The sequence below is a fragment of the Panthera uncia genome, chromosome B1 (genome assembly GCF_023721935.1).
Source record: "Panthera uncia isolate 11264 chromosome B1, Puncia_PCG_1.0, whole genome shotgun sequence".
In the NCBI taxonomy this organism is placed as follows: domain Eukaryota; kingdom Metazoa; phylum Chordata; class Mammalia; order Carnivora; family Felidae; genus Panthera; species Panthera uncia.
The window spans coordinates 160,893,890-160,907,407 of NC_064811.1; the positions used below are offsets into that span (position 1 = coordinate 160,893,890).

At 38.9% G+C, this 13,518-nt stretch overlaps 1 long non-coding RNA gene across 1 annotated transcript in view; it reads left to right on the plus strand.

The window, feature by feature from the left end:
- The window catches only part of LOC125923302 (uncharacterized), a 29,890-nt gene extending 16,604 nt beyond the window's left edge, over window positions 1-13,286 (plus strand). Inside the window, exon 2 of the long non-coding RNA XR_007457986.1 lies at window positions 12,812-13,286. This is a non-coding gene — a long non-coding RNA (uncharacterized LOC125923302). The remainder of the gene's footprint in view (window positions 1-12,811) is intronic.
- The last annotated feature ends 232 nt before the right edge of the window (window positions 13,287-13,518 follow it).

Below are 13,518 nucleotides of genomic sequence, written 5' to 3' on the forward strand. Positions count from 1 at the left end.
GAGGGGGACAAAACAGAGGAGACTCATAAATATGGAGAACAAACTGAAGGTTGTTGGAGGGGTTGTGGGAGGGGGGATGGGCTAAATGGGTAAGGGACATTAAGGAATCTACTCCTGAAATCATTGTTTCACTATATGCTAACTAATTTGGATATAAATTTTAAAAAATAAAAAATAAATAAAATAAAATAAAATAAAATAAAATAAAATAAAATAAAATAAAATAAAAAAGAACAGGAGGAAACCTTCTCATACCAATAAAGGGCATTCATGAAAAATCTACAACAGGATACTCAGTGAATACAGACCAATACTTTTTCTTTGAGACACTGTCAAAGCAAAGTTGTCTGTTGTCACCACTTCTGTTCAACATTGTGCTCTAGATTCTAGTTAGATCAATAAGGCTAGAACATAAAAAGACATCAGATTGGAAAGAAAGAAATAAAACTGTCTTTATTCATAGAAAGCAAGTTATCTATCTGGAAAATCCTACAGAATCTACAATTACTAGAATTAATATTTATCAGGGTTGCAGGGCAATATACAAAATTCAAGTGTAAAAACTGAATAAAACATGGATAAAGGATTTGAATTGACATTTTTTCTAAAGAAGATATACAAATAGCCAATAAGCACATAAAAAGATGCTCAACATCACTAATCATTAGGGATCAATGATTAAAATTGATCAAATCCACGAGATCAAAATCAAAACCACGAGATACCACTTCACATGCGTTAGGATGCTTCTATGAAGGCACAAGTGTTGATGAGGATGTGGAGAAAATGGAATACTTGTGGATTGTTGGTGGAAATGTAAAATGTTGCTACCACTGTAAAAAATAGTCTGGTGGTTCCTCAAAAAGTTACAAATAAAAATATCATTTGATCAAGCAATCACACTTCTGGGGATATATCCAAAGAAATTGAAAGCAGAGTCTTGAAGATCTAATTGCATATCCATATGCAGAGCAATATTTACAATAGCCAAGAAGTGGAAGCAACCTAAATGTCCACTGATGAATGAATGAATAAACCAAATGTAGTATATTCATATTATTAAAGGAATACTATTGGGGCGCCTGGTGACTCAGTTAAGGGCCCGACTTTGGCTCAGGTCAAGATCTCGCAATTTGAAAGTTTGAGCCCCGCTTAGGGCTCTGTGCTGACAGCTCAGAGCCTCGAGCCTGTTCAAATTCTGTCTCCCTCTCTCTCTCTGTCCCTCTCCTCAAGAATAAATAAACACTTAAAAAGGGGGGAATATTATTTACCCTTAAAAAGGAAGGAAATTTTGACATATACTACAATATAGACAAACCTTGAAACATCATGCTAAGTGAAATAAGCCAGCCACAAAGGCAAAAACTGTATGACACTACTTATACGAGATACCTAGAATAGTCAGGGTCATAGAGACAGAAAGTAGAATGGGGTTGCCAGTGTGAATGTACTTAACACCACTGAACTTTACACCTAAAAATGGTTAAGATGATAAATTTTATGTTATGTGTATTTACCACAATTTAAAAAAATAAACTGTATTTCTATATACCAGCAACAAACAATTGGGGTTGAAAATCTAAACAACATATTTTACAAGAGCATCAAAAATATGAAATATTTAGGGGTACCTGGCTGGCTCAGTCAGAAGAGTGAGCAACTCTTGATCATTACATAAATAAAAATAAAACTTTAAAAAAATATGAAATTTTTAGGGGTAAATCTGACAAAAGATGTGCAGGATAGGGGCACCTGGGTGGCTCAGTCACCTAAGTGTCCTACTCTTGATTTTGGCTCAGGTCATGATCTCATAGTCATGAGATCAATCTCCACATTGAGCCTGCTTGGGATTCTTTCTCCTCCCCCCCACCCCCCCACAGCCCCTCCCCTGCTCGCACGTGCGTGCTCTTTCTCTAAATAAATAAACTTTTAAAAAAAGATGTCAATATTTCCCAAATTGATTTATAGATTCAATGCAATCACAATCATAATCCCAGCAGGATTTGTTAGTAGAGACTGATGAACAGATTCTAAAATTCTTAATGGAAATACAACAGATGTAGAATTGTCGTACAACTTTGGAAAGAACAAAGTTGTAGGAGTTATACTGCCCGGCTTTAAGACTTCCTGAGTTTTCTCATGCAGGGCATACCAATTACTAGCAGTAAAGCTAAAATACTATCACATAGAGGGTGCCTGGATGGCTCAGTCGGTTAGGCGTCTGACTTCGGCTCTGGTCATGATCTCACACCTTGGGGGTTCGAGCCCCAAGTCTGGCTCTGTGCTGACAGCTCAGAGCCTGAAGCCTGCTTCAGATTCTGTCTCCCTTTCTCTCTGCCCCTCCCCTGCTCATGCTGTCTCTCTCTTTCAAAAAGAAATAAACATTAAAAAAATTATATTTGTTAATTTTCAAATACACGGAATTTTTCTGGTTATCTTTTAATTATTCATTCCTGACTTAATTGAGCTATAATTACAGAACATAACTTACATAATTTTGATCCTTTTAAAGTTTGTTGTGAATTGCTTTATTGCCCAGTGAGTGCATGATCAATTTCACAAAAATTTCACCGTGCCTGGGAAAAAGTAATTTTGGAAACCAATACTCTACCTATGACTATTGGATCAGGCGTCTTAATGTTTATTTTTAAGTTTATTTATTTTGAGAGAGACAGAAATAGCAAGAGTAGGGGAGGGGCAAAGAGCAAAGGGGACAGAGAATCCCAAGCGGGCTCTGCACTGTCAGCACCGAGCCTGACTCGGGGCTCAAACTCACAAAACCATGAGATCATGACCTGAGCCAATACCAAGAGTTAGATGCTCAATTGACTGAGCCACCCAGACACCCCTTAATTTTGTTGTTTAAATCTTGTTTCCTTATGATGTTTTTCTCCTGCTTGATTTATCCATTATTGAGAATAATGTTGTAAAATCTACTATGATGAGGGTTTGTCTATTTTCTCTTAAAACTCTCTCCAAGTTTAAAAATACAAATATATTTTGAGGCTATGTTATTTTGAGCCTATGGTATTAGGTGCATAAACATTTAGAATTGTGACATCATTCTGGGGAATTAAACGCACTACACACTGATATGTAAGGTCCAGTAGCACTTTTTGCCTTAAAACTTAATTGATCTAATGCTAGCTTTCTTTTGGTTAGTATTTTCCTATTATATGTTTCCCCACTCTTTTCCTTAAACTTTCTATATCCATGTGGCGGAAATGTTTCTTGTAAGCCACGGTATATCTTAACTTTTAAAAATATTTTTAAAGATTTTTTTCTTTAACTAGAGCTTTAATCTGTTTATTTTTATTTGTATTTACTTTTATTATTTTATTTTGTGGTTTCTATGTATCCTATAATTCTATAATTATTTGTAGTTACTTTCTTGTCTTATTTTGGATTTATTTATTTTTTTAGATTTTTACAAAACTTTACTGATTTGGATTTCCTTCTTTTAGTGGGATTGCCAGAAATTTTAATATGTATTGATGTCAATGTCTAAGTTAATATCCTTATCATCTTCTTGAATGGCACAAGAATTCTAGAACATTTAAACTGTGATACTTCCCTTTTTAAAAACTTGGTATTGTTTTTATACATATTGTCTCTGTTTTTAAGCCCTCAAAACATTATCAATTGTTTATATAGTGGCTTTCTTTGCTCATCATTCCTTCCTAAATCTCAGATCTTCCACATATGATCATTTCGTACCTGCTTGAATAGGTCCTTTAAAATTTTCCTTAGTGAGAAAATTTTGGAAGCAAAGGTATTATCTTTTATTTTTTACTTCTTACTTTGAAATAACTTTAAAAACTTTTTATTTTGATAACAATAAAATTTTTGATTTATAAAAAAATTGCAAAGATACTACAGAAAGCTCCTACCTGTCCTTCATCCAGCTTTGGGGAAAAACACAGAGATGATGTGCACTGCATCATATCAGGGGATATGTAATATCACTATGGTACATTTCTTTTTTTTAAATTTTTTTTAATGTTTATTTATTTTTGAGACAGAGCATGAACAGGGGAGGGGCAGAGAGAGAGGGAGACACAGAATCCAAATCAGGCTCCAGGCTCTGAGCTGTCAGCACAGAGCCCAACACGGGGCTCGAACTTATGGACCGTGAGATCAGGACCTGAGCCGAAGTCGGACGTTTAACCAACCGAGCCATCCAGGCGCCCCTCACTATGGTACATTTCTAATGATGTTAACCTCAATGGCTTAGATAAGGGGACTTCCCTACTGTAAAGTTAACTATTGTTCCATTGTGTATTATAGTGTTAGAAGCCAATCACTCATTTCAACCTGCACTCAGGGGGAAGGTGAACCTCTACCTCTCAAAGAGAAGCGTATTAAAGGATTTAGGAACATGCTGAAACCACCAAGCACGCATGCAATGAATTATCCTCCAGAGGAGGAGGGGAGAGCGGCAAAGCTTGTGGAGGGGAAGAGGTTATGAGAATTTCCCCCCAAACCGTAAATGTTACTGGAATTTGAGCTGGTCCTTGTCACTCTTGTTGGCAACCTTGCTTGGCTCCCTATCATCCATGGGAGAAAGCTTGCGCTTCTCCATAAGCCCTATCAAGTTTACCTGCTGAACCCATTTTCTTGCCCTCCATGTTCTCTGCCTTCCTGAATTACCTGCAACACCTCAGATAGGCTGTGTTTTCTCATATCTACATGTGTCTGCATATACAGTTCTAGTCAAACTAGAAACCTTTTTTCTTTGTCTGTCTGAGGCCACAGGCAATTCCAATTCCATTCCCACCTGTCAATAAGAGGCCATTCCACTACTCTATAAGGGCAGCTACCCAACGGCTGTTGTGTGACGGAATACAAGATGAGTGAATCCCGACGAGAGAAGACTTTCTTCTTTTATATAGTACAGACTGATTTTCTTGGTTAGAAGTAACATTTGGGAATACCATGACAGTGTGGTGTTCCCTAAGTCCCTGGATGGAGTGCCAGAAGGATAGCAAACAGAGAAAATGAATCCAAATTCAGAAGAAGTTTCCTTGTGAGGCTGTATTCCTGCCCCTTTCATAACTGAGGTCCAATGGTATGCAATCAGCCCACTGCCATGTGACAACTGATTCCCCTGGAAAGTCCCCACACTGCGAGCTGAGCGTCGTTGCTGCCGTTGCTGCTGGCAGGTTAGGCACTCAGCAACAGCAATCAGCACACGATATACAAGTCTGGTGAGAGTAAGTCCATGTTGATGAGACTGCATAGCTTCTGTCTTGACATGACTACCACTTTATTCATGAGCAAGCTGAATGATTAGAGGTTGACTGGCATCCACAAAGTGAGTCATCTTGCCAAACTAATTATTATGATCCTTCTCCATAGTGGAGGGCTTTTGTGAACATTTACCGGGGCACAAATTGTTCTGAGAGGTCTGTCCTTAAACTTCTTCCCCAAAGCCCTTTGTCAACAGACATCAGTTCTCTGCATCATGGTCATTTCAAGTCACTGATCATCCATTCAAGACTCAAGCCTCTGTCCATGAATTGACTTTGGTTCTTAATTCAGGCTAATCTCTCCTTCTAGATTCTGTGGACAAGGAGATACACTGCCTAATGTTCTGTTTTGCTGTCCTTTAGGGCAACTTCTGAGAGGGGCTACACGACAAGCACCATCAATAAACCAGGCTCAAAATAGCTCAGCCTCAGTCAGTTGGATTCAGGGAATTCCCCATGATGACACAGTAATGTCCACAGTCAAGCAGAAGCCAGAATGTAGTATAAGTAGACATACAGCAAATATGATCCATCTGCTCTTGAAACAAATGTCTTTCAGGACCTGTTCAGGCATTGTCCTTATTATACATACTAATTCCCTTTTTTGATGTAGCACCTCTGGGCAGGCGCAGTATAACAGCTAATTGGACCAGCTAACATCTGGTCCATGTAAGGCAGCTTAGGTTACATGGTATCTTGGTGTTTAATGACCAGGTGTTCAAACTCTACCAAAGCCCAGTGGCAAGCCAAAAGCTGTTTCTCAAAAAAATACTTACCGACTCTAAGAACTTGGCACATTTCCCGTGTGTTTGCTCGTTACATGTTACTACTGGGGGTCCAAGGTGCCTCCTGATCTTCCCCAGACACATTGTTGAAGAAAGGCTAGGGGATTGGGAAGTCACTAGCCATACATATGTAAGCCTTATCTAAGTTAGTTAGAGACCTCCCTGCAGGTCAGGATTATTTTAGCATACAAGGCCCTTCTAGATTGGGCATTGTCTGCCTCTAGAAATTCATCTCCTGCACTCTGTTACATTCAACCTTCCTCCAACCATATGGAACTACTTGAGCATTTAAAAATGGATTTTAGAAGGACCCTTAAAATTCCTTGTGGAAGAAACTGCTTTAAATTATCTGCCAGTATCTGTAAATTCTTGATTCATGAAAAAGAACTTTGAGCAAAGTGCCAGTAATTTTGCTTACACTCCTTTAAAAGAAATTTTTGTTGTAAATATAGCAAACATGCAGATACCATATATATAATATAAAATATATATAACTTGCAGAATAATAATACAATCAACATCTACATCTCTCTGTGTCTCTTTCTCTATGTCACACACACACACACACACACACCGCTAAACATGTTCAGATTAGGCAGCTCTTTCTGCCCACAGTTCTTGTCCCCATGCTTTAATAAAACCACCTTAAAGGGGCACCTGGGTGGCTCAGTTGGCTAATCATCTGACTTTGCCTCAGATCATGATCTCAGTTCGTGAGTTTGAGCCCTGCATTGGACTGTCTGCCATCAGTGCAGAGTCTACTTCAGATCCTGTCTCCCTCTCTCTCTCTCAAAAATAATTTTTAAAAAAACCACCCTAAAAAAATCAATTATGTTCAGGTTAATAAATAGAATATTGCTGGTACTTTTAATGTTTTCCCTTAATTTCTCCCTCCCTAACTTCCAAGTAACCATTATGCTTTGTTTATAATTTCCTTACTCTTCTACAGTTTTCCATCAGTGTATTTCTAAACTAAACAATACATTCTTTTGGAAAACTGTATAACAAGTAGAATACTAGTTGTGTAAAGAAGGGGCCACTGTTAGGATGCATGCCAAAAATATGTCAGAGAGGGGCACCTTGGTGGCTGAGTCGGTTAAGCACCTGACTTTGGCTCAGGTCATGACCTCACGATTCGTAGGTTCGAGCCCCTCATCAGGCTCTGCACTAACAGCTCAGAGCCTGGAGCCTGCTTCAGATTCTGTGTGTGTGTGTGTCTCTCTATCTCTGCCCCTCCCCCACCTGCGCTCTGTCTCTTTCAAAAATAAATAAACATTAAAAAATAAATTCAAAAATATTGAAAAAAATTTTTAAATAATAAATAAATAAATAAAATATTTAAATAATAATAAAGGGATCATGGGGAGACCCCTCCAGAAATAAAGGAGTTTGTAGGTGCCATTTCCCTCCCAACCCCCACATAAACAATGGCCACCTGTGGGAACCAGCACACACTGACACTTCTTACCTAACTTACTTGCACCAAAGGTCCACCCCCTGCACTTGGGCAGATCTGCCCTTCCCAGTCATGCTCATCTAAGTCCTCACACTGTGGGCCTCTACCCTAGAAGACTGGTGCAAACCCAGCCAACACCATATCTCCTGACCTGCACATTTGCCAGACCTCAGTTCCAGTGGCAGATGGGGCAGGTCTCATTTCACAAGCACACCACCACACAACTTGCTGCCAACAAGACAAAGAGAGTCTCTGCAGACACCTGGTCTGAAGGAGAAGGTGGCCAAGACTCAATAGAAGAACACATAACACACATAGGAGACAGTTCCTGGAATTTCAGGCCCTGGGAAACAGAGAACACTGCACTGCAGGGCACTATAGGTCCTCGTCTTCATAAGACTATTATTGTGAAAAGCAAGAGAAGTAGCTCTCTTTCCTAACACACAGAAACAGACACAGAAAGTCAGACCAAAGGGGAGACAGAGAAACATCTCCCAAATGAAAGAACAGGATGAAACCACAGCAAGAGACCAAAGCAAAATGGATATAAGTAATATATGCTTGATACAAAATTCAAAGAAATGATAAAAAAAAATACTCACTGGACTGGAGAAAAGAGTGAAGGGATATCAGTAAGACCCTTAACAAAGAGATTAAAAAGAATCAATCAGATCAAAAACACAATAAATGAGATTAAAAATACACTTGATAGAATAGATAGTAGGCTAGATGAAGCAGAAGAATGAATTAATGACCTGGAAGACAGAATAATAGAAAGTAACCAAGCAAGGTAAAGGAGAGGAAAGAAAATTATGCAAATTGGGGAATAGTTTTAGGGAATTCAGTGACTCTATCAAGCATAATAACATCCACATTATAAGAATCTCAGAAGAAGAGAGAGATAAGGGGGCAGAAAATTTATTTGAAGAAATAATAGCTGAAAATTTCCCTAATCTGCGGAAGAAAACAGATATCCAGATCTAGGAAGCATAGAAGTACCCCCGCCAAAATTCAATCCAAGGAGGTCCATGCCAAGACCCATAGTAATTAAAATGTCAAAATGTAGTGATAAAGAAAAAAATTATTAAAGTAGCAAGAGAAGGGGCACCTGGGTGGCTCAGTCAATTGAGCATCCAACTTTAGCTCAGGTCATGATCTCATGGTTTGTGGGTTCTAGCCCACATTAGACTCTGTGCTGACAGCTCAGAGCCTGAAGCCTGGTTTGGATTCTGTGTCTCCTTCTCTCTCTGCCCCTTCCCCACTTGTGCTCTGTCTCTCTCTGTCTCTTAAAAATAAATAAACATTAAAGTAGCAAAAGAGGGGTGCCTAGGTGGCTCAGTTGATTAAGTATCCAACTCTTGGTTTCAGCTCAGGTCATGATGTCCTGGTTTCTGGGATCAAACCCCAGGTCAGTCTCCGTGCTGACAGCATGGAGCCTGCTCAGGATTCTCTCTCCCTCTGTCTCTGCCCCTCCTCCCCTCAAAATAAATAAATAAAAAATGTTTTTAAAGTACTAAGAGAAAAAAAGGCAGTTATATACAAGGGAAACTACATAAGGCTATCTGTGGATTTTTTAGCAGAAACTTTTAAAACCAGAAACTTTTTAGCCAGAAGGGAGTGGCTTCATATATTCAAAGTGTTAAAAAGGAAATACCTGCAGCCAAGAATACTCTATCTAGCAAGACTATCATTCGGAATAGGAGAGATAAAGAGTTTCTTAAACAAACAAAAGCTAAAAGAGTGCATGAGCACTAACTCAGCCATGCAAGAAATATTTAAAGGTACTCTCTGGGTGGAAAAGAAGACCAAAAATGAGAGTATGAAAAGTAAAAAATATAAAAACAGAAGAAATAAGTATTTCTGTAAAAAACAGTCAAGGGATTCATAAAATTAAAGGATGTAAAATATGATATCATATACCTAAAATGGGGGAGAGAGTAAAGAATGGGTTTAAACTTAAGTGACTGTCAACTTAATATAGACCGTTATATGCAGACGATGTTATATACAAACCTAATCATAATCAGAAATCAAAAACCTGTAATAGATATGCAAAAAATAAAGAGAAAGGAATCCATGTATATCACTAAAGAAAGCCAACAAACCTTGAAAGAGAGCAAGAGAAGAAAGGATCAGAGAATTATAGAAACATTTTCCTGTTTGTTTTTGTGTCTTGCCTTTTTAGCTCTCTGTGCATAAATAAGTGTGGAGAACTAAAAAGGTGATTAGAAAGTCTGACCATGTGGTTGGGGGTCACAGACCTTTACCTTCATGAAAACAGTCTCAGTGGGCTGTTGGGGAGAGAAGACTCCATATATCTTTAGGTCTTTCCTCTTGAGCTGCTCAAACTCCCTAGAGAGGGATATGCAAATCCCCTTTCTGTAGGGTAAAGATCTGGTGACAGGCATTTTGATAGCCAAGGGCTAGTGGTAGAAAGGGCCTGGTGTTCTTTGCATTGTCTCTCTTCAAAAGAAAAACAAAACAAAACAAAAAAACAACCAAACAAAAACACCTTATGATTTTGAAGTAATTTCAAATTTACATAAAAGTTGCAAAAATAGTACTGAAAATTTCCATATACATTTTATCCAGATTTACCAATTATTAGTATTTGCTACATTTAACATTTTGTTAACCCCCACACACATAAACATTATTATTTATTTTTCTGAACCATCTGAGAATAGAGATTCATGCTCATTTACCTCCTAATACTTCAGTGTGTATTTCCTGAGAACAAAAGTAGTCTCACATAGTATATTTCTTTTTTAAGTTTATGTATTTACTTTGAGAGACAGAATGTGTACACATGCACATGAGTGACCAGGGGAGGGGCAGAGAGAGAACCCCAAGCAGGCTCTGTGCTGTCAGTGCAACCAAGCCACCCAAGTGCCCTAGGCATGCACTTTAAATTTATTTTAGTTTGTCAGAAAAAAATACTGAGAAATTTAGAGAATTTGACTATTAACTATTAATCTATTACCCACTATCTGGAATTAAGACTTATTTTTTTATTTAATAGGTAGACCTCAGCAAGGTGTCTTTAATAGGGAAAATGTCTCAAAATCATAATATTGAGTGACAGAAGCAAGTCATAGGAAACGTCAGGTGGATTAGAATATTCTGGTTTTGGCTTTTCTTTTTTAGATTGTGGTATAGAAATTTAGATTTATTCCTTTTAAATTATTTTTTAATTGTAAAATGTAACAGATACACAAAAGAGCATATAAAAGGATATGCTTGGGTGGCTCGTTTGGTAGAGCATCCAACTCTTTTTTTTATTTTTTAGAAATATTTTTTTTAAATGTTTATTTTTGAGGGGCGCCTGGGTGGCGCAGTCGGTTAAGCGTCCGACTTCAGCCAGGTCACGATCTCACGGTCCGTGAGTTCGAGCCCCGCGTCAGGCTCTGGGCTGATGGCTCGGAGCCTGGAGCCTGTTTCCGATTCTGTGTCTCCCTCTCTCTCTGCCCCTCCCCCGTTCATGCTCTGTCTCTCTCTGTCTCAAAAATAAATAAAAAACGTTGAAAAAACTTTAAAAAAAAAAATGTTTATTTTTGAGAGAGAGAAAGAGAGCGCGCAATCTGGGAGGGGCAGAGACAGAAGGAGAGATTGAATCCCAAGCAGGCAGGCTCTATGCTCATAGCACAGAGCCCAGCAGAGGGCCCAAACTGAAGAACCATGAGATCATGACCTGAGCCAAAATCAAGAGTTGGACACTTAACTGACTGAGCCACCCAGGTGCCCCAGTAGAGCATCCAACTCTTGATCTCAAGGTCGTGAGTTGAGGCCCTGCATTGGGCATGGAGCCTACTTTAAAAAAAAAAAAAAAAAAAAAAAAAAAAAAAAAAGATATGCTTATTTTCAAGGACAACAATAATATAAATGCTTGTGTTCTTTTTTTTAAATATAATTTATTGTAGGGGTGCCCGGGTGGCTCAGTTGGTTGAGCGTCTGACTTCAGTTCAGGTCATGATCTCACACTCTGTGAGTTCGAGCCCCATGTCGGGCTCTGTGCTGACACAGCTCAGAGCCTGGAGCCCCCTTCAGATTCTGTGTCTCCCCCTCTCTCTGCCCCTCCCCTGCTCATGCTCTGTCTCTCTCTGTCTCAAAAATAAGTACAAACATTAAGAAAAAAATTTTTAATATAATTTATTGTCAAATTAGCTTACATACAACACCCAGTGCTCATCCCAACAAGTGCCCTCTTCCATGCCCATCACCCATTTTCCCCCTCTTCCTAACCCCCATCAATTCTCAGTTTGTTCTCTGTATTTAAGAGTCTCTTATGGTTTGCCTCCCTCCCTCTCTGTTTGTAAATATTTTTTCCCCCTCCCTTCCCCCATGGTCTTCTGTTAAGTTTCTCAAGATCCACATATGAGTGAAAACATATATCTGTCTTTCTCTGACTTATTTCACTTAGCATAATACCCTCCAGTTCCATCCACGTTGCTGCAAATGGCATGATTTCATTCTTTCTCATTGCCAAGTAGTATTCCATTGTATATATAAACTACATCTTCTTTATCCATTCATCATTTGATGGACATTTAGGCTCTTTCCATAATTTGGCTATTGTTGAAAGCACTGCTATAAACATTGGGGTTTATATCAGCACTCCTGTATCCTTTGGGTAAATTCCTAGTAGTGCTATTGCTGGGTCATAGGGTAGATCTATTTTTAATTTTTTGAGGAACCTCCACACTGTTTTCCAGAGCAGCGGCACCAGTTTGTATTCCCACCAACAGCTCACGAGGGTTTCCGTTTCTCCACATCCTTGCCAGCATTTATAGTTCCCTGATTTGTTCATTTTAGCCACTCTGATCCGTGTGAGGTGATATCTCAGTGTGGCTTTGATTTGTATTTCCCTAATGATGAGTAATGTTGAGCATTGTTTCATGTGTCTATTGGCCATCTGGATGTCTGCTTTGGAAAAGTGTCTATTCATGTCTTCTGCTAAATACTTGTGTTCTATCACCCAGGCTAAAACAGAACAGTAGTCCCTTGCCTTCTCCCTTGCCCTGCAAGGTTCTCTCGCACCTTGTGTCCTTCTCTAATTATATTCTTCACCACTACTCCTTCTGCACTACTCTGCTGACTTTTGTGATCATCACTCCTTTGTTTTTCTTCAAATATACAGTAAAACCTTGGGTTGCAAATAATTTGTTTTACAAGTGTTCCACAAGATGAGCAAACATTTCTAATAAATTTTAACTTGTTAAATGAGCGATGTCTCACAATACGAGTAGTACATGATACCAAACGTCACATGATCACAAACTGAGCCAATGTTGCGCTCTCTCTCTCTCTCTCTCTCTCTCCAGGATTGTGGGTGATCGTCTCCTCTGCCTGGATGCTTGGTCTCAGGCCATGGTGTTTGGCAGAAATCAGTGATTTTTCAGAACGTTGGAAGGTGCCCACAACTGGCACTAGTGTATTTTTTGTCACTTCAAAGCACCTATGGACAGTCCTTTGGTTTTCCATCCAAGAGTAAGCTTAGGAAAGCTTTGCTCCATTCTAGGTCAGGCTGCCCTTTCCTCTGCTGCCTTATTGCCAGTTACATTAAATACAGTATATAACAAGAGTTTATTAATACTGTACTGTAGTCAACACCCTTGTGACTGTATACAATGGCCCCCAAGCAGAAAAAGGTTGAAAAGAAAGGCAATAAGAAGATGATTTTGGTGGAAGTTAAGAAGGAAATCATAGAGAAGTACGAACAAGGCATGTGAATGGCTGAAATTGCAAGATTTTATAAGTCTACGTCTGCATTTCTTCTGCAGATGAGGAGGAGAAAAAGGCGGAGGAATCCCTCACTTCAAATAAGATTAGGAAGATGTGTAAAATGTGGGAAATAGTGCAAAATTTGGTAGAAAAGCACCACCTGAATAAAGGCTGTGGCAGCGCGAGTGATGAATGTGTTTAACGACAATGCATCGTCACATTTCCATGAAATTCTCAAAAGGAGGCAAAAGCAAGTGTCATTGGACAGGTTCCTTGTTAAAGATGTACGAAAAGAAAAAGATTCCAT